The sequence below is a fragment of the Triticum dicoccoides genome, chromosome 7B, assembly GCF_002162155.2.
Source record: "Triticum dicoccoides isolate Atlit2015 ecotype Zavitan chromosome 7B, WEW_v2.0, whole genome shotgun sequence".
Lineage (NCBI taxonomy): Eukaryota > Viridiplantae > Streptophyta > Magnoliopsida > Poales > Poaceae > Triticum > Triticum dicoccoides.
In genome coordinates this window covers 293180599-293195907 of record NC_041393.1, presented here as the reverse complement: position 1 = coordinate 293195907, position 15309 = coordinate 293180599, and the positions used below count along the sequence as shown (strand labels likewise).

At 41.8% G+C, this 15309-nt stretch overlaps 1 pseudogene; it reads right to left on the bottom strand.

The window, feature by feature from the left end:
- Positions 1-315: 315 nt before the first annotated feature.
- LOC119342524 lies at positions 316-494 on the bottom strand (annotated as a pseudogene).
- Between the last annotated feature and the right edge of the window lie 14815 nt (positions 495-15309).

The following is a 15309-nucleotide window of genomic DNA, read 5'->3' as shown; positions in this document are numbered from 1 at the left end:
CTGAAGAGGAAATTGCCTTCTCTGCGCCCGCTGGCGCCCGCCTGCCTTGGTCATCATGGCTTGCATCATCGCAACCTCAGGAGGTTGGGTACTTGCATAGAAATGTCCGCTCCTCAGGAGACAACCTGGGGAGGCCGCTCCCTCAGGTGGTCTTGGCGCCGTCCACCTCGCAAGGCTTGGCCCCTCGTGAGGGTCTTGTCTTGATAGTCTTGGAGGTGGGTCGTACCAGGCCATTGAAGGAGCCATGCCGTGGGCTGCAGGCAAGCAAGTCTGGGTACCCTGGTTTCCAGAGCGCCGATAGTAATCGAATTTTGAAGTCTGTCAAACAACCTCTGGGCCACCCTGTGTAGGCAGGAGCTAGACAGGAACGATCATCTACAACCGTCGGATTGATCCATCAAGTGCAATCCAAGCCGTTAATCATGCTCTGGCCCATAGGTCAGAATGCATCAACCAGACTGAAGTTCTTGCCTCTTGATGTACGGTAGAACCCTAGATACCCGATCTTTCACGATTAGAGGATATCCTACGAAGAACACGAGGAACACGAGGGGAAAACACGAGGAGAGAAATCACTCAAACCAACAAGATTCGATTACTGATAACCCACAAGTGTAGGGGATCGCAACAGTTTTCGATAAGTAAGAGTGTCGAACCCAACGGGGAGCTAAAGGTAGAATAAATATTCCCTCAAGTTCTATCGACCATTGATACAACTCTACGCACGCTTGACGTTTTCTTTACCTAGAACAAGTATGAAACTAGAAGTACTTTGTAGGTGTGATAGGATAGGTTTGCAAGATAACAAAGAACACGTAAATAAAAAGTAGGGGCTGTTTAGGTAAAGAAGCAATAAAGTAAATATAGCGAGTGTGGAAAAGTGGTGGTAGGAGTTGTGGAATTGTCCCTAAGCAATTTACTATGTTACTAGACCGGTAATCACTATTGCAATTCTATTTGAGGGAGAGGCATAAGCTAACATACTTTCTCTACTTGGATCATATGCAATCATGATTGGAACTCTAGCAAGCATCCGCAACTACTAAAGATCATTAAGGTAAAACCCAACCATAGAATTAAAGCATAAAGTCCTCTTTATCCCATACGCAAACAACCTACTTACTCGAGTCTGTGCTTCTGTCACTCACGCCACCCACCATAAAAGAATCATGAACGTATTGCAACACCCTACAGCGGGAATCCCTCACACTTGCGCGACACGGAGGGCACAATAGGACAACACCAATAATAAAACATGCAACTCAAACCAATCATAGCAATTCATCAATCACCGATAGGACAACGAAAATCTACTCAGACATCATAGGATGGCAACACATCATTGGAAAATAATATGAAGCATAAAGCACCATGTTCAAGTAGAGGGTACAGCGGGATGCGGGAGAGTGTACCACTGGATATAGAAGGGGGAAGGTGATGGAGATGTTGGTGAAGATGGCGGAGGTGTTGGTGAAGATCATGGTGATGATGATGGCCCCCGGCAGCGCTCCGGCGCCACCGGAAGCAAGGGGGAGAGAGGGCCCCTTCTTCTTCTTCTTCCTTGACCTCCTCCCTAGATGGAAGAAGGGTTTCCCCTCTGTTCCTTGGCTCCCATGGCGTGGGAGGGGCGAGAGCCCCTCCAAGATTGGATCTATCTCTCTGTTTCTGCGTTCTCTGTTTCTGCCCCTTCACCGTTTCCTTTATATCTGCAGATCCGTTACTCTGATTGGGGTGAATATTTCTCCCAGATTTTTCCTGTAAAATTAGCTTTCTTGCGGCAAAAGAAGAGTGTCAACCGCCTTACGGGTGGCCCACAAGAGCTCAGGGCGCGCCTAAGGGGGGGGGGACGCCCCCCTGTCTCGTGACCACCTCGGACACTGTTTCGCATTGATTCTTCCTCCGGAAAATCCCAAATATTCCAAAATAATTCTTCGTCCATTTTTATCCCATTTGGATTCCGTTTGATATTGGTTTTCTGCGAAACATAAAACATGCAACAGACAGGAACTGGCACTGGGCACTGGATCAATATGTTAGTCCCAAAAAATAGTATAAAAAGTTGCCAAAAGTGTATGAAAGTTGAAGAATATTAGCATGGAACAATCAAAAATTATAGATACGATGGAGACATATCAATTACACATGTGCTAGATCCTCAAAATACAAAGAGATACACGATCCAATTCCAACAAAGTATGATACAAGTGGTGGTAGTTCTTCTCCGTGAGGAGGACTTGACGATCTTTCCGTGAGGGGTCTTGAATCCAAGATGGATCTTATCCATAGAGGCCACGGTCTCTCTTGGTGGAGTAGATCTAGATGGATGAGAAAATCTCTATCTCACAAATGAGCTAAACCATTGTGACCCTAGAAAGAGGGAGGAGGAGGTCTATTTATAGTCTAGTGTCATGAAAGGGTAAGTGGCCTTCGCCCAACACACGGTGCACGCACAAGCGTCGGACGTCCGGCCGTCATTGGTCGTACGGAGGCTCGCGGGGGATCGAACGTCCGGGAAGGGTCGGATCCCAATGTTTTGGCTCTGTATGGGCTTTGTCGGTCGTCCGGTCGCGGTCGACCATCCGGTGCGTTGGTCGCCTGGGGGTTTCCATACTTCCGACGTTTTGGTGCTGTGGTGGTGGTGCCGGTCGTCCTGAGGGGCTTGGTTGTCCGACCGCTGGGAGAGGTCGGTCGTACGACGAGCGTCGGTCGTCCGACTGCTGTAGCATACGCTCGCTGGGACTCATCTGGCTGGTTGGAGCTTCAAGCATCGGTCATCCGGTCGGGGTCGGTCGACCGACGGCTGGAGACTTCCATGATGCTTTTCGACTCGCTCCTTGTACTTGGTGTCCTTGTTGTCTTGTCCGTTGTGTGTAGCTGCTCCAGGGTCTCTTCTTGAGGTAGTAGCCATGTCTCATATGTAGAAAGTGGAAGTTTGGAGAGGAGCGAGTTCACCTTATCTTCGATAGCCTTTGCTCGAGCTCTTGTCAGTGGTCCAAGTGGTGACGTGGGAGACGTAGGTAGGTCCATGGGGATGAACTTGGGATGCTCCACATCATCTCCCCCACCCTTGGGAAAGATCCGACCTTGGATCGAAAGCCTCATCTCCATGGTAGGGAGAGAGATCCTTGATGTTGAAGTCATCGCTCACGTTGTACTTGTCGCGTGGGAGATCTATCTTTGATGCATTGTTGTTGTAGCGTGCTAGCACCTTGAAGTGTCCATCGGCTCGAGGTAGAAGCTTGGATTGCATTCGGTGGGGAAGCGTTCCTTGCAAAGGTGCAGCCACATGACATCTCCAACGTCGGATATCATGGGTTGCTTGTTGATGTTGAGCTTGGTCGCGTGTCGTTGTACCTAGCGCTCGATGGTGTGCCTTGTAGCTTCATGCATCTTCTTGAGGTAGCTTACTCGTTCACTCGCGTCCATGGTGATGCGCTCTTGTAGTGGTAGAGGTAGAATTTCCAATGGGGGCAACGGGTTGAAAGCGTAGACGACCTCGAAAGGGGAATTGCCGGTAGTTGAATGTCTTGCTCGGGTGTAGGCGTACTCAGTGATGGGTATACACTCTTCCCACTCCTTGATGTTCCTCATGATCAACTCTCGTAGTAGAGTGGAGAGCATTCGGTTCGTCACCTCCGTTTGGCTGTCGATTTGAGGATAGTATGCCAAGGAGAACAAGAGCTTGATTCCGAGCTTGGCCCATAGAGTCTTCCAAAAGTAACTCAAGAACTTGACGTCACGGTCCGAGACAATCGTCTTTGGCACTCCATGGAGTCGTAAGCTTTCCCTACAAAAGAGATTTGCAATATGTGAAGCATCGTCTATCTTGTTGCATGGGATAAAATGAGCCATCTTAGAGAATCGGTCCACAACAACAAACACATAATCTTTGTCATTTCTTGTTCTAGGAAAACCAAGCACAAAATACATGCTAATATCTTCCCATGGGTGATATGGAATTGGAAGGGGCATGTAAAAACCATGGGATTGAGCTTTTGACTTAGCTTTGTGACGTATCGAGCATCGGTTGGTGAGCCCGAGACGTCGCGGAACATCTTGGGCCAAAAGTAGTTCTTAGAGAGCACGGCAAATGTCTTGTCGCGGCCAAAGTGTCCCATTAGTCCTCCTCCATGAGCCTCTTGCAAAAGTAACAAACGAAGAGAAGACTCGGGGATACATAGTTTGTTAGCTCTCATAAGATAATCATCCTTGAGGTAATAGCGCTCCCAAGATGTATGCATCAAACATTTGGCATAAGGAATAACAAAAGTAGGATCATGCGCATATAAGTCTTTCATGTGCTCAAAGCCAATGACATTCAATTCTAGTTTAGTAACAAGCATGCACTTGCGGGAAAGCGCATCCGGTACAACATTCTCTTTTCCCTTAAGGTTCTTAATGACATAAGGAAAAGACTCTATGAATTCACTCACGCTTGTTCAACTTAGTTTGACCCTTAAGATACTTGAGAGTTTTATGGTCGGTATGGATGATGAATTCATGAGGGCAAAGATAATGTTCCCACTTGTGCAAAACTTGCACTAACGCATAAATCTCTTTGTCATATATGGGATAATTGAGTTGCGCCCCGGAAAGTTTCTCTCTAAAGTAAGCTATGGGACGCTTCTCTTGCATTAACACACCTCCTATGCCGTACCCACTAGCATCGCAATGTATCTCGAATGGTTTATCAAAGTTGGGTAATGCAAGCAAATGAGCATGTGTAAGCAAATTCTTAAGCTCATTGAATGTGGTATCTTGGGATGGTCCCCGAACAAAAGGTGCATTCTTCATACTCAAAGCATGTAAAGGAGAAGCAATGGTGCTAAAGTCCTTATCGAATCTACGATAGAAACCTGCCAAGCTTTATGGATGGTTGTGGCCAAGTTTTAATAGCATTGATCCTAGATTCATCTACATGCTCACCCTTAGAAGATACCACAAAACCCAAGAAAACAAGCTTATCAACACTGAAAAGGCATTTGTCCATATTAGCATAAAGTCGCTGTTTCCTAAGGGTTTGCAACACGGTTCTAAGACGGGTGACATGATCTTTGAGGGATTTTCTGAAGCCAAGAATATCATCGAAATAGACCACAACAAATACACCAATGTATGGCCTAAGAACAAAATGTATAACTCGCGTGAAAGTATCGGGTGCTTCACATAAACCCATTGGCGTAACAAGCCATTCATATAAGCCAAATTTGGTCTTAAATGTGGTTTTCCATTCATCACCTTCTTGTATGCGGATTTGGTAATAGCCACTCTTAAGATCAATCTTAGAGAAAATGGTGACTTCGCTAGCTCATCTAGCATATCGTCTAAGCGGGGAATGGGGTAATGGTATCTAATGGTGATAGCATTGGTAGGACGGCAATCGGAACACATGCAATAGGTGCCATCTTTCTTAGGAACAAGGATTACCGGTAGGGCACATGGGCTCAAGCTTTCTCGCACATCGCCATTGTCGATGAGTTGTTGTACTTGCCGTTGGATCTTCTTTGTTTCCTCGGGGTTGACGTGGTAGGGTGCTTTGTTAGGAAGAGGTGCTTCGGGTATGAGGTCGATTCAGAGTTCGATGCCTCGTAGAGGTGGTAGTCTCGGAGGTAGCTCATGTGGGAAACATCTTGGAATTCTTGCAAAAGAGAAGACAACACTAAAGGTATATTGTGAGAGTTGTTAGTTTTTGGTGCCTCATCCTTGCACAAAAGGATATAGTGCATAATGATACGTCTCCAACGTATCTATAATTTATGAAGCATTCATGCTATTTTATTATCTGTTTTGAATGATTATGGTCTTTATTATACACTTTTATATTACTTTTGGGACTAATTTATTAACCGGAGGCCCAGCCCATATTGCTGTTTTATTGCGTGTTTCAGTATTTCGAGGAAAAGGAATATCAAACGGAGTGCAAACAGAATGAAACCTTCTGCAGCGTGACTTTTTAGAAGAATATGATCCTGGAGACTTGGATTTCAGGTTAGAAAATCCTCGAGGAGGCCAGGAGATAGGACTCCTCCCTACTGGGCGCGCCCCCCTGTCTCGTGGGCCCCTCGAGCACCCCCCGACAGACTTCTTTCGCCTATATAGTCCCATGTACCCTAAAAACATCCACGGAGAAGATAGATCGGGAGTTCCGCCGCCGCAAGCCTTTGTAGCCACCAAAAACCTGTCGGGAGCCCGTTCCGGCACCCTGTCGGAGAGGGAACCCATCACCGGTGGCCATCTTCATCATCCCGGCGCTCTCCATGACAAGGAGGGAGTAGTTCACCTTCAGGGCTGAGGGTATGTACCAGTAGCTATGTGTTTGATCTCTCTCTCTCTCTCTCTCTCTCTCTCTCTCTCTCTCGTGTTCTCTCTATGGCACGATCTTGATGTATCGCGAGCTTTGCTATTATAGTTTGATCTTATGATGTTTCTCCCCCTCTACTCTCTTGTGATGAATTGAGTTTCCCCTTTGAAGTTATCTTATTGGATTGAGTCTTTATGATGAGAACACTTGATGTATGTCTTGCCGTGTTTATCTGTGGTGACAATGGGATATCACGTGCCACTTGATGTATGTTTTTGGTGACCAACTTGCGGGTTCCGCCCATGAACCTATGCATAGGGGTTGGCACACGTTTTCTTGACTCTCCGGTAGAAACTTTGGGGCACTCTTTGAAGTACTTTGTGTTGGTTGGATAAATTTGAGATTGTGCGACGCATATCGTATAATCATGCCCACGGATACTTGAGGTGACAATGGAGTATCTAGGTGACATTAGGGTTTTGGTTTATTTGTGTCTTAAGGTGTTATTCTAGTATGAACTCTATGATCGATCGAGCGGAAAGAATAGCTTTATGTTATTTTACTACGAACTCTTGAATAGATCGATCAAAAAGGATAACTTTGAGGTGGTTTCGTACCCTACCATAATCTCTACGTTTGTTCTCCGCTATTAGTGGCTTTGGAGTGACTCTTTGTTGCATGTTGAGGGATTGTTATATGATCTATCTATGTTATTATTGTTGAGAGAACTTGCACTAGTGAAAGTATGAACCCTATGCCTTGTTTCCTATCATTGCAATACCGTTTACGCTCACTTTTATCTTTAGTTACCTTGCTGTTTTTATGTTTTCGGATTACAAAAACCTATATCTACTATCCATATTGCACTTGTATCACCATCTCTTCGCGGAACTAGTGCACCTATACAATTTACCATTGTATTGGGTGTGTTGGGGACACAAGAGACTCTTTGTTATTTGGTTGCAGGGTTGTTTGAGAGAGACCATCTTCATCCTACACCTCCCACGGATTGATAAACCTTAGGTCATCCACTTGAGGGAAATTTGCTACTGTCCTACAAACCTGTGCACTTGCAGGCCCAACAACGTCTACAAGAAGAAGGTTGTGTAGTAGACATCAAGCTCTTTTCTGGCACCGTTGCCGGGGAGGCTAGGTAAGCGGCACTCACACCCCGTCAACTAAGCTCTTTTCTAGCGCCGTTTCCGGGGAGGTAAGTGCTTGAATGTATATCTTTAGATCTTGCAATCGAACCTTTTTGTTTCTTGTTTTATCACTAGTTTAGTCTATAAAATAAAACTACAAAAAAATGGAGTTAAGCTTGTCTCATACGCTTCGTCTTTTTAATATCTTTCGTGAGTATGATGGAAAGGAAAATTGTGCTCAAGTGCTAGAAGAAGAATGCATTAAAATGCTTGGTACTAAATCTTTGAATGATGAGCATGATTGCAATGTTGTTAGTATGAACTCTTTGAATATCCATAGTACTAATGATGATCGCACTAATTATGATGAAAATGTCTCTTATAAGCATGTTGATTTTTGTGGAGTAGAATGGGTTTGCATGGACACACCAAATAGAGAAAATAGATATTGCAAGAGGCATAAGTATTTAAAAACTAAAGGTTTACAAGAAAGTTTTGATGAGTGTGCTAAAAGATTAAATATTTTTCGTGCCCCTTGTGAACTTTGCAATGAACGTGGTCATTCAAATCTCCAATGCAAATTGTTTCATGATCGAATCATGTTCAAAAATTGTGATCACTTGATTACCCTTGGGCATCATAAAGAGCTTAGTCTTCTTTTGGGGTATGAAGAAATGAAACGTATAACTGAGGGTATTCCAAAATTTAATCTTGATAGATTTCTTGATTTTGATCTAGAGAAGATTTATATGTTTTGTGCGGTGAATTGCATTGAAAATCTTTATATTGCCAATTACCTAAAGAAAAGAAAGCAAATAGAGGATGAAGAGAATACTAATAAAGGGAAGATACTTCCCAATATCCTCCTATTAATTTTTATGATGAATCGGGTAACGAGGAGGAGCTTTCTATTCAACCAATCTCATCAATAAGGAGCTCAAAGAGGAAGGTTGAACCCACACATAATGTGAAAAAGAAAAGGAAAATAAGGGGCAACAAAGGTAAAAAGGTATCCCTCCCAAATGATGTTGCTCCTACTACTCATTATGATGATGATAATTGCTATACTATTGGTGTTATCCATACAATTAATGATGAGAGTGATTATGCTTATGTTATGAAAAGGCCCAAGCTTGGGGAAGCTATGTTTGATGAGGATGAAATATTTGAGAATATATTTGCTGAAATTAATGTTTGTACCAAGCTTGGGGATGCTATGTTTAATGAAGATGATATTTTTAGCATCCCAAGTTTTGGTATGCAAAGTTGTTATGATGATAGCATGCCTCTTACCTATGATGATTATATTGATGAAAGTGGGTTTGGAAGAGTGTCAACTTTAGGAAGTAGTGATCCCACTATTTTGGAGGATGTTCAATTTTATCGTGATGAATATCAAAGTGGATTTGGAAGAGTGTCAACTTTATTTAGTGATGATTCCACTATTTTGGGAGAGGTTTCAATCGATTATGATGAGAACTAAGTTGCTACTTATGATGATTATTGTGATGAAACTTATGCTATAAAAAGTAGTGATGATTATATTTACAAATCTTGTCATTATTATGATTACCCTTTTTCTAAACATTACTCTTTTAATGTGGAAACAATTTTTAGTGTTCAAGTCTTTTATGATACTTCCACTATTCCGAATGAGAAGAATTTTGCTTATGTGGAGAGTAGTAAATTTTCTATGCTTGCAGATCATGAAAAGAATGCTTTAGTTGCTGGTTATATTGTTGAATTCATTCATGATGCTACTGAAAATTATTATGAGGGAGTAATATATGCTTGTAGGAATTGCAATAATATCAAGTTTCCTCTCTATGTGCTTAAAATTTTAAAGCTATGCTTGTTTTACCTTCCTATGCTAGTTGATAATTGTTCCCATAAGTTGTTTTCTCACAAAATCCCTATGCATAGGAAGTGGGTTAGACTTAAATGTGCTAGTCATATGCTTCATGATGCTCCCGTTATGTTTCGATTCTTATCTTTTATGTGAGCATCATTGTCATCATCATGCCTAGCTAGAAAGGCATTAAAGAAAAGTGCTTGTTGGGAGACAACCCAATATTTATCCTTACTATTTTTGTGTTCACATGATTATGTGACCGTAGTAATCATGTTTTATAGCTTTTGTTTCAATAAAGTGCCAAGTAAGACCTTTAGGATAGCTTACGGTGATAGTTGTGTTGATTCTGCTGAGAATCAGAAACTTTTGCACCTAGTAAATTAGTTTTGTTAATTCACATGAACGAGATTATGATCGGATTCGTTTTGAACTGGATTGGTATGCAAATTTCTTAGGACTTCCTAATTTGGTAGGATTTTTGGAGTTCCATCAGTACACGTTCGATACAGATTACTACAGACTGTTCTGTTTTTGACAGATTCTGTTTTCTATGTGTTGTTTGCTTATTTTGATGAGTCTATGAGTAGTATCGGAGGGTATGAACCATAGATAAGTTATAATACAGTAGATATTACACCAATATGAATTTAGAAATGAGTTCATTACAGTACCTAAGTGGTGGTTTTATTTTCTTATACTAACGGAGCTTACGAGTTTTCTGTTGAGTTTTGTGTTGCGAAGTTTTCAAGTTTTGGGTAAAGATTCGATGTACTCTGGAATAAGGAGTGGAAAGAGCCTAAGATTGGGGATGCCCAAGGCACCCCAAGATAATATTCAAGGACAACCAAGAGCCTAAGCTTGGGGATGCCCCGGATGGCATCCCCTCTTTCGTCTTTGTTCATCGGTAACTTTACTTGGAGCTATATTTTTATTCACCACATGAGATGTGTTTTGCTTGGAGCGTCATTTTCTCTTGTTAGTATTTGCTTGATTTTATTTATAATAATGTTTTGCATCTTTAGTTTCAATAAAATTGTCAAGGATAGCCTTTACCATGCTTATTTTGCAAGTATACATGTTGCTGTTTGAAAACAGAAAGTTTACCACTGTTGCAAAAATTCCCTAGAAAATTCAGAGAATGGTATAATGTTGAAACTTTTTGCATATTGAGATCTGATAAATTTACTACAGTGGGAAGTTTATTTCATAATTTTTGGAGTTAGGGAAGTATGGTGAATCTTGCATTCTTTACAGACTGTAATTGTTTGACAGATTGCTGTTATGTTTGCATTGTTTGCATATGTTTGCTTGTCTAATGATTCTATTTGAGGATAAGAGTATTAAATATGCAGAGTCATTTAGTATGAAATGTTGAATAATAATGTTAGTGATTTGTTACAGTAGAAAATGATAATGTTTTGCATTGGTTTATACTAACCTATCTCACGAGCTCTTGTTGAGTTTGTTGTGGATGAAGCTTTTGCGAAATAGAGAAACCATGATATGAGAGGAATTAAGGAGATACAGAAGTTCAAGCTTGGGGATGCCCAAGGCACCCCAAGGTAATATTTCAAGAAGTATCAAGCATCTAAGCTTGGGGATGCCCCGGTAGGCATCCCACCTTTCTTCTTCAACAACTATCGGTTAGTATCGGTTGAGCCTAAATTTTTGCTTCTTCACATGAGTTGTGCTATCCTTGCAATGTCATTTTATTTTGTTTTGTTTGCTGTTTGATTACAACACCAAGATCTGAAATTCTTTAATGAGAGAGAGTCTTCATATTGCTACATAATTATTTAGCTACTCATTGATCTTCACTTATATCTTTTTGGAGTAGTTTGTCATTTACTCGTGTGCTTCACTTATATCCTATGAGTAAATGGTTGAATGAGTTGATTGTCATAAATCTGAAATTATTTATGTTTCATTTTATTATTCCATGGGGAGTAATGACTTCACATCTAAGAAGTAGAGGTTGTAAATTTATTGAAGGTTAGCAAGCATTGTATTGGTCATTTGAACAATTCATGAAAGAATATTGAAGGAAGAGATATTTCACATATAAATACACTATCCTAGACATCTTTTATAATTGGGAGCACTCATTAAGTATGACATGCTAAAGAGTTGATGTTGGACAAGGAAGACAACGTAATGGTTTATGTTTTCCGACATCTCAGTTAAAGTATATTGTCATGGATCATTGAAACATGCTGAGCTTGCCTTTCCCCCTCATGCTAGCAAAAATTCCTTGCACCAAGTAGAGATACTACTTGTGCTTCCAAATATCCTTAAACCCAGTTTTTCCATGAGAGTCCACCATACCTACCTATGGATTGAGTAAGATCCTTCAAGTAAGTTGTCATCGGTGCAAGCAATAAAAATTGCTCTCTAAATTTGTATCATCTTTTGGTGTGAAGAAAATAGATTTATACGATCTTGTTATAGAAGCAATAAAAGCAACAGACTGCATAATAAAGGTCCATATACAAGTGGCAATATAAAGTGACGTTCATTCGCATTAAGATTTTGTGCATCCAACCCTAAAAGTGCATGACAACCTCTGCTTCCCTCTGCGAAGGGCCTATCTTTTACTTTATGTCTTTTACTTTTATTCTTGAGTCAAGTTGATCTTCACCTTTCCCCTTTTTCATTTTATCCTTTGGCAAGCACTTTGTGTTAGGGTGATCCTGATATATATATATATATCCAATTGGATGTAAGTTAGCATGAACTATTATTGTTGACATCACCCGAAGGTGAATACGTTGGGAGACAACACTATAAGCCCCTATCTTTCTTAGTGTTCGATTGAAACTCCATAACCATTAGTATTGCGTGAGTGTTAGCAATTGTAGAAGACTATATGATAGTTGAGTATGTGGAGTTTGCTATTCCTGAAAATAAGATGAATTGCAATTGTTTGATGACTGAGAATGAAGTTTGCTAGTTTTCAAGAAAGTTTATGGTCTATGCTTTGACATGTGAATTGCTTGTTACTTTATCGTGAGAAGTTTTATGAGTTGAACTACAGTTATGACATATTATCATGCTAGAATAGGTGATTGAAATTATCATTGATCAAACTTGTGCACCTTCTAGGATTCACACTTCATAAATTCTTTCTTTTATCATTTACCTACTCGAGGACGAGTAGGAATTAAGCTTGGGGATGCTGATACGTCTCCAACATATCTATAATTTATGAAGCATTCATGCTATTTTATTATCTGTTTTGAATGGTTACGGGCTTTATTATACACTTTTATATTACTTTTGGGACTAACTTATTAACCAGAGGCCCAGCCCATATTGTTGTTTTATTGCCTGTTTCGGTATTTCGAGGAAAAGGAATATCAAACGGAGTCCAAACGGAATGAAACCTTCGGCAGCGTGATTTTTTGGAAGAATATGGTCCCGGAGACTTGGAGTTCACGTCTGAAGATCCTCGAGGAGGCCAGGAGATAGCCCCCCTACTGGGTGCGCCCCCCTGTCTCGTGGGCCCCTCGAGCACCCCCCCGACCGACTTCTTTCTCCTATATAGTCCCACGTACCCTAAAAACATCCACGGAGAAGATATATCGGGAGTTCCGCCGCCGCAAGCCTCTGTAGCCACCAAAAACTTCTCGGGAGCCCATTCCGGCACCCTGTCGGAGAGGGAACCCATCACCGGTGGCCATCTTCATCATCCCGGCGCTCTCCATGACAAGGAGGGAGTAGTTCACCCTCAGGGCTGAGGGTATGTACCAGTAGCTATGTGTTTGATCTCTATCTCTCTCTCTCATGTTCTCTCTATGGCACGATCTTGATGTATCGCGAGCTTTGCTATTATAGTTTGATCTTATGATGTTTCTCCCCCTCTACTCTCTTGTGATGAATTGAGTTTCCCCTTTGAAGTTATCTTATTGGACTGAGTCTTTATGATGAGAACACTTGATGTATGTCTTGCCGTGTTTATCTGTGGTGACAATGGGATATCACGTGCCACTTGATGTATGTTTTTGGTGACCAACTTGCGGGTTCCGCCCATGAACCTATGCATAGGGGTTGGCACACGTTTTCTTGACTCTCCGATAGAAACTTTGGGGCACTCTTTGAAGTACTTTGTGTTGGTTGGATAAATTTGAGATTGTGTGACGCATATCGTATAATCATGCCCACGGATACTTGAGGTGACAATGGAGTATCTAGGTGACATTAGGGTTTTGGTTTATTTGTGTCTTAAGGTGTTATTCTAGTATGAACTCTATGATTGATCGAGAGAAAAGAATAGCTTTATGTTATTTTACTACGAACTCTTGAATAGATCGATCAAAAAGGATAACTTTGAGGTGGTTTCGTACCCTACCATAATCTCTACATTTGTTCTCCGCTATTAGTGGCTTTGGAGTGACTCTTTGTTGCATGTTGAGGGATTGTTATATGATCTATCTATGTTATTATTGTTGAGAGAACTTGCACTAGTGAAAGTATGAACCCTATGCCTTGTTTCCTATCATTGCAATACCGTTTACGCTCACTTTTATCTTTAGTTACCTTGCTGTTTTTATGTTTTCGAATTACAAAAACCTATATCTACTATCCATATTGCACTTGTATCACCATCTCTTCTCGGAACTAGTGCACCTATACAATTTACCATTGTATTGGGTGTGTTGGGGACACAAGAGACTCTTTGTTATTTGGTTGCAGGGTTGTTTGAGAGAGACCATCTTCATCCTATGCCTCCCACGGATTGATAAACCTTAGGTCATCCACTTGAGGGAAATTTGCTACTGTCCTACAAACATGTGCACTTGCAGGCCCAACAACGTCTACAAGAAGGTTGTGTAGTAGACATCACATAACACTTGATAGGTTCTCACACACTTCTCTCATCTCACGTTTGGTAGCAAATATGACTAAGTTTTTCTTGTCGCTCATCGTGGAGGCACTCGACTTTGGCTTGTGGCGCTCACTCTCTTTTTGGTGGTTCGCTCTCTCACTATTGTCTCAACGATGGGTGGTTTGCTTGTCGGTGATCACTTGACTTGAAGACATAGGTCATAGCACGTACTCCTTTCCTTTCATCTTGATTCTATAGTGATTGGTCCGCCCATTGTGTATGACGCCACGGTTAAATTGCCATGGTCGTCCGAGAAGGAGGTGGCAAACGGACATCAGAATGACATCACACTCCAAAGTGTCTTCGTATGCTACGATCTTGAAGGAAACCTGCACCATATGCTCGACTTGGATAGTGCTGGAGTTGCTTAGCCATTGAACCTTGTAGGGGTGTGGGTGCTTCATCTTGACCAATTGGAGCTTGGAACATAGCTCTTCATCGCCAAGTTATGGCAACTCCCTCCATCGATGATGACCTTCACGGACCTTCCATTAATGCCAGCCTTGGTGTGGAAGATATGGCATCTTTGGTCTTCGTCTTGTTGATGTTGAAGAGTCAAAACCTTGGAGACAACAAGAGCATGGTTCAAATATTCGTCACAAAAGACTTGATCATCTTCATCTTTGTTCACGCGTCAGTGCATGGCCACTTGATCAATGGCTTCCATTTCCTCTTCACTCATGGAGTCACAGGTTCCGTCATTGTTGAGGATCATGGTGTGCTTACTGGTGCACTCGAAGGACTTGTGGCCTCGGCCGCCGCATGTGAAGCATTTGATGGAACTTGTCTTGATGGTGTCATAGGTTGGAGTTGTAGAGGATGAATCCCTTGGTTTGAAGTTGGTTGTAGTATGAGGATTACTTGAACTTGTTGACGTCTTCCTGTAATTTGACTTGTCACCGTTGCTTGGTGAAGCTTTTGTCGAGGTAGGAGTCATTGTAGTCATTGAAGCTTGGTTGTTGGGGAAGCCATAGCTCTTGGTGGAGTACTTGGCATACTTGAAGTCATATTGCACTTGACATTCCGCTTTGGTAGCTTGATGTACTAACTCGATGAGGTTGGAGTAAGGTTGGAAGTCGGCAGTCTTCTTGATAGGATGATTGAGTCCATTCAAGAAACGGGCCATAGT